Here is a 16,246-nt window from a genome sequence, read left to right as displayed (position 1 = left end):
GTTTAGGGTCTAAGGTGTTTTGTGCTTGCAAAAGTTATGAATTAAAGGTCTTAAATTGTAAGGTGTTACTGTGAATGAAATTCACACTCAGTGCAGGAAATCTTAGTTGGAAACAATAAATCTTGTCAGGCTCAAGGTACTTTTATTGCTGTAAAGAAATGAAGGTCACAAGATAATACTATTCAGGGAAGTATGTAAGACATTTAAAAAGATTCATCATTTTTCATATGACACACAGATACCCTTTTAAAGAATTTTAGTATTTTATCTACAGTTCAATTTGGTACTTAAATATTTTAAGTCAACCCTTTAGAAACCCATATGTATTTTTTGACATTATCTAATTATGTGGTTTAAGAAGTAGATGGGTGGAGAAGATATTTATAAGTGCACATAATTGTTGGGCAATGTTTATGTTTTCAAGTTTATGTATGATGAGGTTTAAGGAAATCCACATTCATGAAGCTTCTCTCATGCATTAGACCCTGAGCCAGTTGTATGTAGGTTGATTATGTCATTTTCATTTGTGTAGGGTTGATGGATATATCATTTTTATGCTGTTTTTCTCAGATGAAGAAACTGAGGTTTAGGGTTTAATAACTTGTCAAAAATCACACAATTCAGAAGAGGTAGACGTGGACAGGAACCCAAGGCAGTGTGACTCCATTACTTTTGTCTCAGAATACTTACAGGTCCCACCTAGAGTTTCCTATAATATTAACGGGGAAAATACTCAGATGTACTTATCTTAGATATTTCAACTATCCAAGTGATTAAAATTACAGATGCTTCTCTAGTCACAAATAAGACTCTGTGTGTATGTGCCTGAGTCTGTGGGTGTATGAAATAATACTTATTTTTTAAAGTTTCACAATAACCCCTGCTATGGTATTCTTATCTGTTGGTGGTGATGGCACACTTTTGATCTTCCTTATAATTGTTTAAATCTGAGAAGTTTGCAAATGATAGTCTGGTATGCACAGGCTTTGTTGAGCCCTAAATGTTGCTCAGCTTTCAGCTCCTTGCAGTCTTCCTCACTGCCCCTCACAGAACAGAGAGGCCTCTAGGCCTGAACCCTCCAAACTCTTCACCCTTCTGCTTTCTCAGCCAATACTTACGTTGTGACCAAGTGCAGCCAGCACTGTCCTTGGAACTCTGCAAGGAGAGGGTTGGCTCATATGATTCTCCTATCCATGCCACGAGGGAGGAAGGAATTGTTACCTCCCCCTACTGAGCCTGAGAAGATGAGGAAACTGAGGCACATGGAGGTTAAGTAACTGTCCCCAAGTCTTACAACCCATGAGTGGAAAAATGGAATGTGATCCTGTAGTGTCTGAAGCTGGAGACCTTGATCCTAATCTTACGTTATTCAGATATCCCAAATTATATTTCCATCCCTATATCCTAGGAGGACCCCTACCTTCCTGGACATTTCTCCATCTTTTCACCCCTTCAATGTTTTATTTCCAAAACTTCCATTGAAAGGGTGTGTTTCTTATTTTAGTAGTCTCCACCTACCATCAAAGCTTTTTTTTTTTTTTTTCCCTAGAAACAAGTGCTTTCTGTATTTGTGTACCTCTCAAGTCTCAATACAACTTAAACAAAACCCACCTCATTATCTCCCTTTTGCCACACCCTGCCTCTGCTCCTTTTTCTGGTCTCCATCCAGAAACCTTTCATTCACCTTTCATGCTGCCTTCAGAATTAATCCTCGAAAAAGACTTGCCTTCTAGATAACCCAGGTCATTCCTGCCTGTGAAAGCCTTCAGTACCACCCCTCAGGAGGAAGCAAAGACTCAGGAATATGATAGGAAGACTCCCAGCAACTGAGCTTCATTTGGTTCTGACACTCTGTGCTCTAACCACACTAAACTTTGTTGGCTGTCCAACAGGACTTTCCCTTTTTCTGCTCCATGCCTTTGTACATTTCTTTTTGATCCTTCTTCATTTCTCAGAAACACACTCATATTTCATGACTCAGCTCAAATGTCACATCTTATCAAAGCTTTGCCTACCTCCCACGCCTATGAGTCGTTCTCCTTCCTTTAGTCTCTATTCGACATACACTAATCACTTTGCCTTGCAATTAAATTTTTATAGGCCTATTCCCACAATAATGTGACCTTTTCAAGAAAAAAGCACTGCATAATATTTCACTGAATACCCCGTATGGCATACTTGGTATGCTCTCAATAAAAGCCTGTAGAATGGTTTGAATGATCAGATTAGTGAATGCAAATAACAAATATTCCTGTAATACATATGAACACATTTTGTGCCAAGCAGTGCTCAGGGTGCTGAGATATGAAAAAATATAACATTGAAAAAAAAATCACTGTTGTCTCGGAGCTTACATTTCAGTGGAGGGATGCACATACTTAGTAAGATACAAATAAGAAAAATATAATTTTAGATGGTGGAAAATATTTTGAAAAGGCAGAGATAAGAGCTAGGGAGTGCCAGGACGCAGTGCCAGCTGCAATTTTACATCTGACTGTCAATGTCAGCCTTAACCCAATGTGCTTTTTGAGGAACTATCCAGGTAGTTATTCTCATTAATTAAGTAGATGTATTTCTTAGAAACACAAGCATTTTTGTGTGTGTGTGTGCGTTTGTGTGTGTGTGTGTGTGTGTGTGTGTGTGTGTGTGTGTGTGTGTGTGTACACATAGGCTGTGTGTTGCTTTCATTTTGTTTTATTTCTTCCGGGATGCTTTGGAAAATGACCACATCAGGGATGTCAACATTTTCTTTATGGATAGGTACGGACATCATTCTGTTTGCTTTCTATCCCAACACCTTACTGCAATTCCATAGTTACTTTGAGGTCATATACTTTTCTATTAAAAAAGATGATATTGGACTACGTAGAATTGGGGGGATCAGATATTAGGAAATTCTGAAAAGTCTCGGACTTTTGAAAGGCAAAGGAAACTCATCAGACAACCTACTTTATGCCAATCTGTGCTTCGTTTTTTCTAGAAAGAATGAAAAGATGGAATTTGAATATTAAGTTATTGAGTGTCAGATATTTACCTTTAGGTGAAGAGAAAAAATGTAGCGGGAAATGAGAGGTGGGGTATGAAAAATGGTGGAATGAGACAGACATCATTACCCTATGTACATGTATGATTACACAAATGGTATGAATTCTACATCATGTACAACCATAGAAATGAAATGATGTACCCCATTTGTGTACAATGAATCAAAATGGAGTCCGTAAAAAAATTTAAAAATACATTTTAAAAACTCATAAAATTTTCTATCTTAGCTATCATATTTTTGTAACATAAATACATTAAATATATCAAGCATAGAGGATATACATACATATACAAATATGTAGTGGAATTCGATGGATTTTCTACACTCATATGAACCAGTTTAAATACAACGTAATATTTTTACATGCATTAACAATAAAGAAATATTAGATGATTTAAGAAACTATCATCTTTGTCAAACACAAATCTGGGTTCTATGAATAGACATCTACTAATTACTTTTTGGTCATAAATTTGTGTGGATCTAAAAGCTTGGCTTGTCTTTCTCTTAGTTTGATTTTTAAAAATTTCTTTTAATTGTAGATGGACACAATACTTTTATTTTATTTATTTGCTTTTATGTGATGCTGAGGTTCAAACTCAGGGCCTCGCACATGCTAGGCAAGCACTGTACCACTGAACTACAGCCCCAGGTCCTCTTGGTTTGATTCTTAGTCTGTAATTCCTTTGTAATGAAACCTAGGACAATGTTTGCATTAAATTCTTACTTCGAAAAATCACTATCAGCTCTCTACATGGAAAATAGGTTGGCACAGGACTCACACTTAATTCAAGAATTAAGCCTCAAGTTCATTGTTTTTCTGATTCTCAAGGTCACTACTGCCTTGCATTTCTACTTATTAATGGGGCTTCTTTCACCAAAATTTCTCCACAATGTATGTATCATACTTCTTGCTGGAGGAGGGAGATGTCAAGGAGGAAGGAGAGAGAAAAGGGAAGGGAATCTTAAACGCTCGAAACAATGATGGTTTACTTCCCACCTGCATCCCTAGGGCTCGGTGAAATGTTCCTCTAGTGCATCCTTCTTGTAATTGGGACTCCTTTTCTGGCAGAATTTTGGTTCCTTGTCTCAAGCATTCTCTACTTTTTCAAGGGATCAGGGAAGTTGGTGGACACCTTTAGACACACCGGAGATAATCTACTTGATCAGTGATGGTGTGTCTTGCTGATGGTTGAGGTTGTGACAGTATTAAGACTTGCTTGTTCTATATTTAAAGTCAATTCAGTCACTTTTTTTGTAGGGAAAATAATTAATGCATGAGATTTTCTTCAATTTTCGATTTTTCTTCTATATGTTTTGCTTGTGCCTCTGCTGCCTGTTAAAACTTCTTTGCTGATTCTGCCAAATGACAGAATAAAATGACAGAAAAAAAACCACAAAGTGAATAACACAGCAAACTTGTATTATAATATTAATGCAAGAAGTGAGTTTTTTTCCCTAAGTAGATACATCTGCTTGGCATATGACTTGGTACTGAACAAATTTAATGTATGACTTTCTCTACATGCAAAACTATTCTGCATTAATTACATTAACTAAGTGCATTACTATGCCATGATTTCCTCTGAGGACCCATGACACTAAGAAGCCACCCAACCAAGCACATCTGAGAACCACTGGTAAGTGAAAGGGAGTTTGGTTTGACTTCTCTCCCTTATGTACATACAGCTCAGTGCATGTCCTACACAGGGACATATAGACATAACCAGGAGCACATCATAGGGGTTACAAGAGGGTGCCTCCTTCCCAGTCATATTTTTTTAAAGTTCTATTTGTGCTTTACTTGTAAAACAAGGAGTCTGCAGATTGCCCTTAACCCCGAGGTTGACCATTTGGTTAGGTGATTGCCTAAAGGAACTGCTGTCTGCTTAATAGATGTCCCTTAATTGTATCATCCTGTATTCTCATTAGACACTAAGTAGGAATAACAAAATCTCTCAGGACTTTTAGGCACAAAGTCCAGATGAGACCGACTTCTTGAAAATGTTTAATACATGAAGCCTTGGGGAAACAGTTTTCAAATTTTTACCTGCAAAACATTCCCTAGAGGAGCATCAAGCAATTGCAGTTAGGCTGTGTGACTCTCAAGCATGGGTCAGGAGTCCGCTCTTCTGAACAGTGCTCTGGGTCAGTCTTGTGGGAAATACTTTAGAGCAGCCCTGTGTAATACATGTATAATTTAAGTCATAAGTACGATTTGAAATTTTCAAATAGCCACATTAATGAAGTTAAACAAAAAGACAGGTGAAATTAATTTCAATAACATATTTCCTTTAACCCCATGTATCCAAAATATTATCATTCCATATTTAATCAACATAAAATTATTAACAAGACCTTTTATCTTCTTCTTTTAAAAATTTAATCTTCAAAATCTGGTATATATTTTCTAATTATAGCACACCCTTTCAATTTGGTCTGTCATCATCGTAAGAATTTAATAAACCATCTGGAGCTAGTGACCACTGTATTGGGCTGCACAGTTTGAATTGCTTTCAGATATAGTAAATAAGCCTGCAATGTGGGAAAGATCAAATTCAATCACTTGACTCTTAAGTAAGAATATGCTTTTATTTTATACTATCATGTCCTTGACACCAAGCTAAGTTCAGGAAAATGTATCATTTTATAAAATCCATGCAACAAGAATATGTGACTTTACCTATTTGGTGGAGGGGAGGACAAAACAACAACAACAAGAAAAACAACAGGCTGTCTTTAGTGGCTTGTGTGCTCAAACTCACAGAGTAAGGAGACACAGAACCAGTTTGATAAGATGTCACAGCACACCTGCTAACCACCCTTGAGGGCTCTCTTCAACACCATGCTTGTGTCTTAGACAAGTAAATGAAATTCATGCTTCTTTCTATGTTAATGTCTTATACATGTTCAAGTGATTGCATGATGTGAGTGTATTAGAAAATACAATTTATAAGTAACTAAATTATATTTACAAATTAATCTTTTATGCCATTGAACATCCTGGAATTGAAATAAGTACCATTGGAATGGGATGTTTGGGAAGACTGGATATAAAAACTGTGTATTATGCAAATGGTGAAGTGTTAACTTTTTCTTAGCGATTTCACTTTTCTTAAAGATAAGTGATTTTTTTTTTCTTTCCTTTGGAAGCAATAGGAAGGGAACATTATAACCAATAATATAAAAAAGCCATTTGCCAATGATTATTCATTTTCTTAAATATGTGAACGATTTAATAAATCATCAAACTGTCCCAATATGCAATAAAACTAGGCGAGCTATAGCTCGTTAAGGGCAAGACTCTCAACATATAATCATTTGTTCGCAGAAGATTATTTGTAGAAAGTGATTGTACTCTTCTTTTCCCTTGCTTCCTGAACTCATGATACAAACATCTTCATTTATTTTAGTTTTAACTTGGTTGGTTAAAAAAGGACTCCCTTTGCTTTTAATATTGCTGAATATTTGAAGATCAATTGCACCTATTAAATTAAAATAGTTTACCCCTTGAGGATTTTCAAAGACCAAAGAAAATATTATTTTAAATGGAAAACATTAGTCTCCTATTATTACTGTCTTGGACTGGATTGCAGTAGATCTTCGGATTAAAGCAATAAGTGCTTTGAAAATTTAAATCCAGTTGTACAATGTAGAATTGCACACAAAATCAAACAAACATGTTATTTCTCTCAGTTATTATAAACAGAATCAACTTACTGGATCCTTATTTGCCTGTCATTAGAATGAATCTACATACAATCAGAATGTTCTAAACTTGATTACTTACCTTAATGAGAAGGGCATAGATAAATGACAAACAGTAATTTACATATATTATATTTGGCCTTTGTTGACTGCATTATTTTTATATCTTTATAAACTGAGTGTATAGTGATTAGTCAGTAAACAATTTCTTATAAACGCACTTGTATAGAGAAAACCAGATTAGAGATAAAATGTTTTGTTGATGATTTATCACAAAGATCTGTGATAAATCACAGATAGTTTAGGGTAAACCATTTTGAAAATCAGGAGCTCTCTTAAACCTAATATATAAAATCATCTACTGATGTATAAGATACACATGGAGACTTAGAAATGTATCCTAGCGTGGAGGGTACTTTCATTACCAAGTCAGTGAATCAGTGTTTCACCAAGTACAGCTGTTACTCATGGGTATAGCTGTCTAGGCAGAAGTAGGAAATATAATCCCAGAGTGCTCTGTTAGCCTGGGATTTCAGGATCAGTTTTGTTTTTGATCTCAGTATTTCTCAAATCCCTTTTCATTAATGATGAAATAGGGTCTCAATATCCTAAGCTACCATTTGGAAAGAGAAAATGGAAGATTACCCTGCTCGTATCCTAGCTGTGTGGTATCTGAGCTTCTTCTTGCTTTACTACAAACACAATTTGATAAATGTACACATTTTAACGTTTACTACTGGAATGAAACTAAACTGAGAAACCAGCAAAAATGAGCACTGGTAGCTTACAAAAACTGCTACCAAATGTTAAGTAGGAAATTTCACAGAATTTGCTTACATCTAAATCCTTACATGGTACCTATTCTCCATCAATCCATGATATACCAAATATATTTCTTTTTCCCCCACTACTAGCTTGACTAAAGAAGTCAATTAGGATCTAAAACATGAGGCATTAGTAAGACATATATTCAGTTATAAGTAGTAAATAATATCTAATTCTAAGGAAAATAAATGTATATATAAGAGAATCTTTATGTGGGCCCATAAAGTTAAAATACTGCATTGACATCTGAAGACACTGAGTAGTTAGCATTTATAATTAGTATTTATAATAGTTTCACATCTTTGTGTTACTTTCATTTAAGAATTCAGATTTGTGCTGGGAGCAGTGTTGCACACCTGTGATCCCAGCAGCTTGGGAGGCTGACACAGGAGGATTGCAAGTTCAAGGCCAGTCAGCAACTTAGTGAGAAACTAAGCAACTTAGTGAGACCCTGTCTCAAAATAAAAAACAAATACAAAATTTAAAAAAAAAAAAAAAGGAATTCCAATTGGTGTGGAAAATATTTTAGGAACTTACTACTCAAAATGTTTTTTTGTGTACTTAATAAGTATGTTACCCCATAGAGCTAATTTTGTGAACATCAATGAGCCATCCTTGAATCTAATTTTAACTACTGATTAAAGAATATAGTATTATAAAGTGTTTATTGTTTTTAATCTACCCTAACATGTTTCTCAGTGCAACAGTGCCTAGCAAATTCTTGACTGCAGATTTCTCAAAGAAATAAAAGTAAATGTTATTGTTAAAATCTTTATATGATATTGAAAGAAATGAAGTGTGTAAATAAAATTTGTTAACTTTGAAATACTAGTCTTAGGAGTCACTAGATCTTCATTGTTATATGGAATAAACACTGAAGTCAAATTCTACATGGAACACATTTGGTCATTTGAATATTTGGTCTTTTATTTCATCTGTATTCTTGCATATGTGATCTGTCTGAGAAATGACATTTACAATAAAAACCAGCTCACTCAAGGGAAAGGGGAAAACTTTGGACACTTATGGTGGATTCAGGTACACACTTATCTGTAAGAAAAAAAATAAAATAACAATTGCAAATTAGGGTGTCTTATTTCCTGCACATCATTCCTGAAAAATACAAGGAATGATAAACTTAATGTCAGAAAACCAGATAAACTTGAACAATTTCCTACCTTGATATACAAATCCTATTTTGCCACTCAAATCCAAGAGTAAAAAGAAGACCTATCCATGGCATCTGGTGACTTTATACACAATGTTCCCAGCATTTTGCCCTGGAATAGAGATATAAGTTATCCTCACAGATAATTTTCTTTTGCATTCTTTTGCAATCTGGAATGTATGGTTGGGTTTCTTCTTCTTCTTTTTTTTTTTTTTTTTTTTGGTTTGTTTGTTCGTTTGTTTTTTGTTTTGCACTGAAATGAACCCAGGGATACAGGGATACTTTAACACAGAACTACATTCCTAGTCCTTCTTTTTTTTTTTGGTACTGGGGTTTGAAATCAAGGGCACTCCATCCCTGAGCCATATACCCAACCCTATTTTGTATTTGTTTTACTTTTTTTTAATTGTTTTTAATTTTACAGACTGCATTTTGATTCACTATACATAAATGGAGTACAACTTTTCATTCCTATGGTTGTACACAATATAGATTCACACTATCATGTAATCATAAATATACATAGGGTAATACTGTCTGTCTCATTCTACTATTTTTTGTCCCCCACTCCCACCCGCCCCATTTTCATCTACAGCATCCAAAGTTCCTTTATTCCTCTCTTCCCCCTACCCCCCTGCCCCACTTGTTATGTATCATCATCCACTTTTCAGAGAAAACATTTGGCCTTTGGTATTTTGGGCTTGGCCTATTTCACTTAGCATGATATTTTCCAACTTCATCCATTTACCAACAAATGCCATCATTTTATTCTTCTTTATGGCTGAATAATATTCCATTGCATATATAGACCACAGTTTCTTTATCCATTCATCAGTTGAAGGACATCTGGGTTCGTTCCACAATCTAGCTATTGTGAATTGAGCTGCTATGAACATTGATGTGGCTGCATCACTGTAGTGTGCTGATTTTAAGTCCTTTGGGTATAAACCGAGGAGTGGGATAACTGAGTCAAAAGGTGGGTTCATTTCAAGTTTTCTGAGGAATTTCCACACTGCTTTCCAGAGTGGCTGCACCTATTTGCAACTCTACCAGCAATGTATGAGTGTGGCCTTTTTTCCCCATATCCATGCCAGCACTTATTATTGCTTGTGTTCTTGATAATAGCCTTCTTATTTTATTTAGAGACAGAGTCTCACTGAGTTGCTTAATACCTCACTGCTGCTGAGGCTGGCTTTGAACTTGTGACCCTCCTGCCTTAGCCTCCTGAGCCTCTGGGATTACAGGCATGTGCCCTGCTTCCTAGTTGTTTCTTATTCTTTATTTTGAGACAATGTCTTGCCAAATTCCTGAAGGACTCACTAAGTTGTTGAAGTTGGTCTTGAACTGTGATCCTCCTACCTCAGCCTCTCAAGTCATTGGGATTACAGGTGTGTGACACCACAGGAGGCTTGTTTTGTTTTGCTTTGTTTGTTTAGGCTCTGCTACCTCTAGTTAACATTTAGTACCCCCTGTACAAAGTTCTGCTTTTATTGCTTTAGTACTTTCATAGGCTTCACGTTAGACTTCTTGTGGAGATAGTGGAATGGACAGATACTTTGTGGGTCAAAGGAATAAATATTTCTCTTGTTTTTACAATAGTATTTTTTCTAAATATTTCAACTCTTTAAACTTGAGGATCTATTGTAAACTCTAGGATGATAAGAAAATAAGTGTGTTTAGCATGCATGTGTGCCCATGCACACAAATTTATTCACAAATTCTATGCAATTTTAAAATGCTTTCCTATGTTTTGTGATTAGAGCGCGACGTTTGCAGGTGGGTGTTGTTGGGTTTGATGGTTGAGAGAGTTGAACAAGGTACCAAAGGATTTGAGGCAATAATGACTTCAGATATTCAGCTTGATTAATTAGTACTTCCTGCCCCACCTGTTGTTAGTTCTGTACTCAAAGGCAGTCTGCTCTGTTTAGGCAATGAGTCAGAAAAGGGGTGGGCCATTGATCTAACCTGCATATTTATAATTGGGAGAGAGTGGGAAGGCGTTAAATTGCCTTGAGACAGAAAAAGGAACCAAATGACGCCTGCTAAGAGACACTAGTGGGCTTAGAGAAGACGTCACAGGAAAGAGAGTTGGGGATTCTGTCCCATTGGGATCTTACCTTTTCCAAGTGGGGAAAAAAATGATTCTGACAAAAGTTCTCCTCCCCCCGGGTTAAAATGCTACAGTGTTATAAGTAAGATCTAGCAATACAGTTATATAAAAGATTGTTTATATATGACTTTGAAACATGAGAACAAAATTCAAGTTTCAGTTAACATTTTTTTTTTAAATAAAAATTCACTTGCAAAGTGATTTGGTCTAACAAGACTGGTTATGTGATAAATAGCAATGATGCATTATTGAGAGTTTTTATTTTATGATAACTATGTTAACATGTGGAAGTAAAACACAGGTTTTTAAATTGACTGGTATATTTACAAGCATAATAATGTGGCACTTATAGAAGTACTGTCTTATATAAAATAAGCAGAGGATAACATATAAATGTAGGCACATGTGTGAATATAGATCAGTAAAACAATGACCAATTTATATAAGAAAAAAAAAAAAGAAGAAAATCTCTTCTGTATTTTAGAAATAGCTTTGATAGAAAATTACCAAAAGAAGGATTTTCTGGGATGTTAATATCTGATTCATTTGTATTACTGCTATTGCCATTTTACTCATATTCTCTTCAAATTGTAATGTTTTATTAATCAATGCAATTTTATTTGAATTGGAAGCAGATGCACAAAATGTATCATCCATCAAAAATATTTTAAGAGATGGGCCTACGGCTGTGAGAGAACTACATATGAAAACATTTACCCAAGCAAATATTCAGTTAAAAAATATTTGTTGGGTGAATTTGATATATAATACACTGCCACTGGTATAAATCTGCATTTAACATTTTTTTTTGTAATGCCATATGAAGTTTTAAAATTAGCAGTGGGCTGTGAATATCTTAGCCATTAGGAATTCCCATAGTAATAATATGTGGCCACTGAAGTATTATTAGTTTCTTTTCCCTGAGCAGCTAGACTCAGCACGGTTGCACATTTAATGACACAATATCAAGGTATGGATTTGTTAAAGGAAAAGATAAAACGTATTTCTTGAGTCGGTAGGCTTTGTGCTATGTGTTGTCAGGTAAGAGTTAGCAATCTTGCAGTCATTCACTTTAAACTATGATCTGATCGGAACTCAAGAGCTAAATAAGAACACGGGTGATTAGCTCTTAGTTAGTGGCAACCCCTAGGGTAAACTTTAGTGCTACAGGAAGTGATACTAATGATTCATCAAGTGGTAAACTTGCCTCTGAGACATTAGTGAACAGGCAACTTCACGGCACAGGGCAGGGTCTGTTGAATTTTCCGATCACATTTGAGCTTTGTTAGCTGAAATCCAAACTGTTTTAAAAAAGAGGACAGAGATGGCAATAAAAACAGTGAAGATTTGCTCATAAAAACCCAGACTCAAATGAAAATCATCCTTTCATTTGGGCTAGAAATCCTTAGAAGCTCTGCCAACAATCAGGAAAGCCTTAGTCTCCCAGAGGTGCAGAGTGAAAAAAGAGGTTCAGAATTTAAGCAAAACAGTAAAATCGGATTCTCCTAGTCGGGCAGACATGGTGTCTGCCTCACAGTTTAGAACACTGAGCTGGAAACTTGAGAGATTTAAACCTCTCAGAAAAATCTCCTTATTACGCTTCTACTAAGATAAACTTGCACAGGACACATGAAGCGCTGCCACATCTGAGCCATTAAGGTGTTGGTGGAATTCCAATTCGTGTGACTCACCTCCTTCCTATCCTTCATTATTGTAGTTTTATCAGTTGAAAATGATACCCACTCTATTTAAAAAGATTGTTTGATGATCATTTCTTCGTCATTGCACCTTAACAATGCAGTATTTTGTATCAATGTGATATTCAAAAACTAGGAAGATTTTAACATTTATATTTTACAGTTCTTTTTTTTTTTTTTTTTGGATAAAATGATTTTTGTCCTTATAAATGTGTGGCTGTCATTACAATAAATCTACTACCATGCATTAATCAACTGAGGAGCCTGTCAAGCTAGCAATGGTGTCTTGTTTGAGCCCTTGATTTATTTTTAACAATTTATATATTTACCAAGTTTACTGGGTACTATATTTAGTATATTTATATCTCCACCTTTCATTTCCTTACTGAGAATGTTAGAACTTTTTAAAATGGGTGGAGTTGTGTCAGAGGTGGAAGGCCAGGTGAATAGTCTCAGTTGTGAAACATTTGGTTTCTTTTCAGCTTCCCCAGGAAGCTCCATTCGCAAAGGAGGTAGGAACAGGAAGACCCCAGTCAGCCTGTATCTGAGATTAACTCCCTGCAATTCCATCGTTCTCAGGCAGGAAATTGGGCTAAATAAATATTGTAACTGAGTAAAGTTGGAAACAGGAGGTTTTCCTGTAAAAGTTCTTTAAAAGCTCTCTTTTGCTGTTTACATTGTCAATGAATTTATATAACAAGATATTTGTGATGATATTTAATTTATCTTACCCATGATTTGATTTTCAATTTCTGTTGTTTCGTTACTTCCCATTTGTCTTTAAAATCAACTAGAAGCCTCTCTCTTCTTAGAAGGAGGGAATTGCATTTAGAAACCCAAGTATAGATAAACAGGTAATGGTATTTATTGTGAAAACGAATTGAGACAAAGCATTATTTTTAATTTCTTAAATGGAGTATTGAAGGCAAAATCAAATTTAGGAGATAGTGATAGTTTCAGGTGTTTTAAAAATATATATATATAGAATTTTTACTGTTGAATCAATCTAATATTGATTAGCAATGATGGTGTTTCCATTTCCATACATTATTTAAATAATTGAATCTGGTAAGGAGCATGGATCAGGGTCAAATAAATGTTTTCATAGCAATTATTGGCAGACATATCCTTCCTGATAAAGTTCCCCAAAATAGAAGTATAGTTTGCATCTACCCAAGTACAGACGAGTCATGAGTTTTATACACATTTTGAGAAACCACTTGCAGAGTTGCAGGCTTGCAGGCACCAGGACTTCCTGCACACAGCTAGGGTAGAGCCACATCTGCCTCCGGACCCTGCTGACTTGGCTACAGCACAGCCCCCTTAGGCACTGCTGCCAGATCAGGTGTGGAGATACTGCAGAGCTGTCACTCCGCATGGTTTCCTGCAAGTCAGCTATCTGCTTCCCATCTGTGTTGATATTCTTTCATGGCTTTTTTTTGCTGCTTGTCTGGCATGCATATATTTGTCTGATAAGCCTCAATTTGGCTTGAAGACTTGCCTTCCCAAGTTTCAGCTCAAAATGAAATTTCCTCATGCAAGTATCTTCCCTTTAATTGTGCTTGTTATTATGACATGTCTTGGCTTTGAGATGTTTTAAGAAACACTCCATCATGCATGTTAGCATCCATTTATATTTTATCCTTACTCTTTTGGGGATTTTAATCCATTAAATCTACTGTATTTCAAGTTTTGCTGGACTTAAAGATTAAATAACAGAATATGAAATTACTAGGTATGTAATTGTGTTCCACTTCATTTTCATCTTACGTAATTCTCTTAAGCTAAGAAGTTACTGTTCATCCATTTCTACTTTTCTGCAGAATTTTATTTAGATAGCATTGTTAATATTCTGGTGAGCCATCCAGGAAAGTCAGGGATAGATTACATAGGTGATATTTTTAGTCCATAAACAGTTTTTCTATTGCTAAAGCTTGATGATTTCTGCTTTGCACAATTAATTGGCATTTTCAGCTATATTCTTGATTACGCAGCTAAAATTTAGCCTGAAGTGTCCAATCCCGCAGGCTTTGTACTTACAAAACACCCATTGAATTTATTAAGAGTGAGGTACTTGTAATGGCCACTGGAGCAGACTCAGTGGGTATTCTGAGTTGAAAAATGAAAGGGCGGATGATTCAAGTACACCAAGCTCTGATTAGAGGACCATGAACAGCTTCCTCCACTTGCAGATTAACATCATTTCATGCTCTGTTTTCAAACAAGTAATATCTGTTCTAAAAGTAGATCCTGCAGATCCTGCTAATGCATCTAGTTCCAGTTGTCCTTGCTTGAAATAATCCATCAGGTTTTCCATTCCTGAAAGGAATAAGTCATCATCACTTTCATGTATCTTGGCAGATTTCCTTAGTTATGGGAATGTGGATTGAAATGGTTTATGACTTCCTGCTTCAAAACAATACAAAACAGCATGGGCGTCTTGGCCATATTGCTTGATGTGTTTGTTATGGAAACTGTTTGGGGTGAAGCGAATGGAAAGAGAAATATGAAACTCAGGTGGGAATAGAATGTTCCATGATAGCTTATACATTTCTGTCCTTATAGAGTCATTTGCTCCAGTATTACTAATTGAGTTCCTGAAAAATGCTAACAACTCTTCAATCTTAGAAGTTGCAGTATAATCGAAGTTATAATCTGTGTTTCAGAATAAAATGTACTTTCTTCCTTCAAAAACTGGAAAATTGAACAAAAAGGTCATTATACAATTATCATAAGATTATATTGGTTACAGCAAAAGTTATATAAGCAACCAAATTTTGAAGGGGAAAACTACTGTTTCATTTATCTTTTTTTTTTAAGTATACATTACAAGATTTATTAGAAAAGAAACTATACAAGACATAAGCTTACTTTGTTTAACTTTTTTTTCCATGACAAAACCCCACAAGTGAGCAGGTGGTTTAGATCTGAGCTAAAGCACTTTAAAATGATAACATTAAAGTAGTTCTTCTCAGGTCTGGGAATTTCATGTACCAAAACATGCAAGTTAACAATTCATTGAAGAAATAAATTACCTGAGTATTCTAGGTAGGAATTTGTCATTACATGGAAATATTTCCCTACATTTCTCAGATATAATCTGTATTTGTTATTTTGAAAGATTCATAATTTTGCCCTAGCTACATAAAGCTGACCCTATTTGAGCAGTCCTAGATCTGAAAAATGACTACTGTTAAACTAGGATTATGGGGAAACTCAGGAGTTTTTCTTTATTGTCAACAGAACAAAACAAGATCATGCACATAAGCTCTTGCATTCTGGGACTTGATCCAAAAGTATTTAGCTATTTGGCTGTGCCCACCTTCATAAAACTCATAATTTCACAGTAGGATCTGGGCCCCATGATGCAGAGGATCCTAAAGCTTGCTAAACAGTCAGTGAAGTCTTCGCACTTGACCTTAATAGGGTCAGTTCTATTTCTTTGGCACATAAAATTTCCATGTCTTCCTCAGGCTCTTTGCTGCTCACAGACAAGTGGAAAATCGAATACATGTGATTTTTCACTTGCTTTCATTTTACAAGAAGACACAGATTAAAAATTTCAAGAAAAATATTCTGTAGCTTTAGGTTTTTAAATATTTTCACATTTTTTCTTATTGATTATAGACATTAGGAATCACAAGTAAATAGGAAGCTATTTTATGTTTTAATTGTGTGTGCTTTTTGCTTTA

General features: G+C 35.4%; 1 protein-coding gene across 9 annotated transcripts in view; it reads left to right on the top strand.

Moving 5' to 3' along the window:
* Positions 1-16,246, top strand: part of PCDH7 (protocadherin 7) — a 396,445-nt gene that overhangs the window by 34,664 nt on the left and 345,535 nt on the right. The window lies entirely within an intron of this gene.

This window comes from Sciurus vulgaris, assembly GCF_902686455.1.
Source record: "Sciurus vulgaris genome assembly, chromosome: 9".
NCBI classification, from domain to species: Eukaryota; Metazoa; Chordata; class Mammalia; order Rodentia; family Sciuridae; genus Sciurus; species Sciurus vulgaris.
This window is presented reverse-complemented; position numbering and strand designations above follow the sequence as displayed.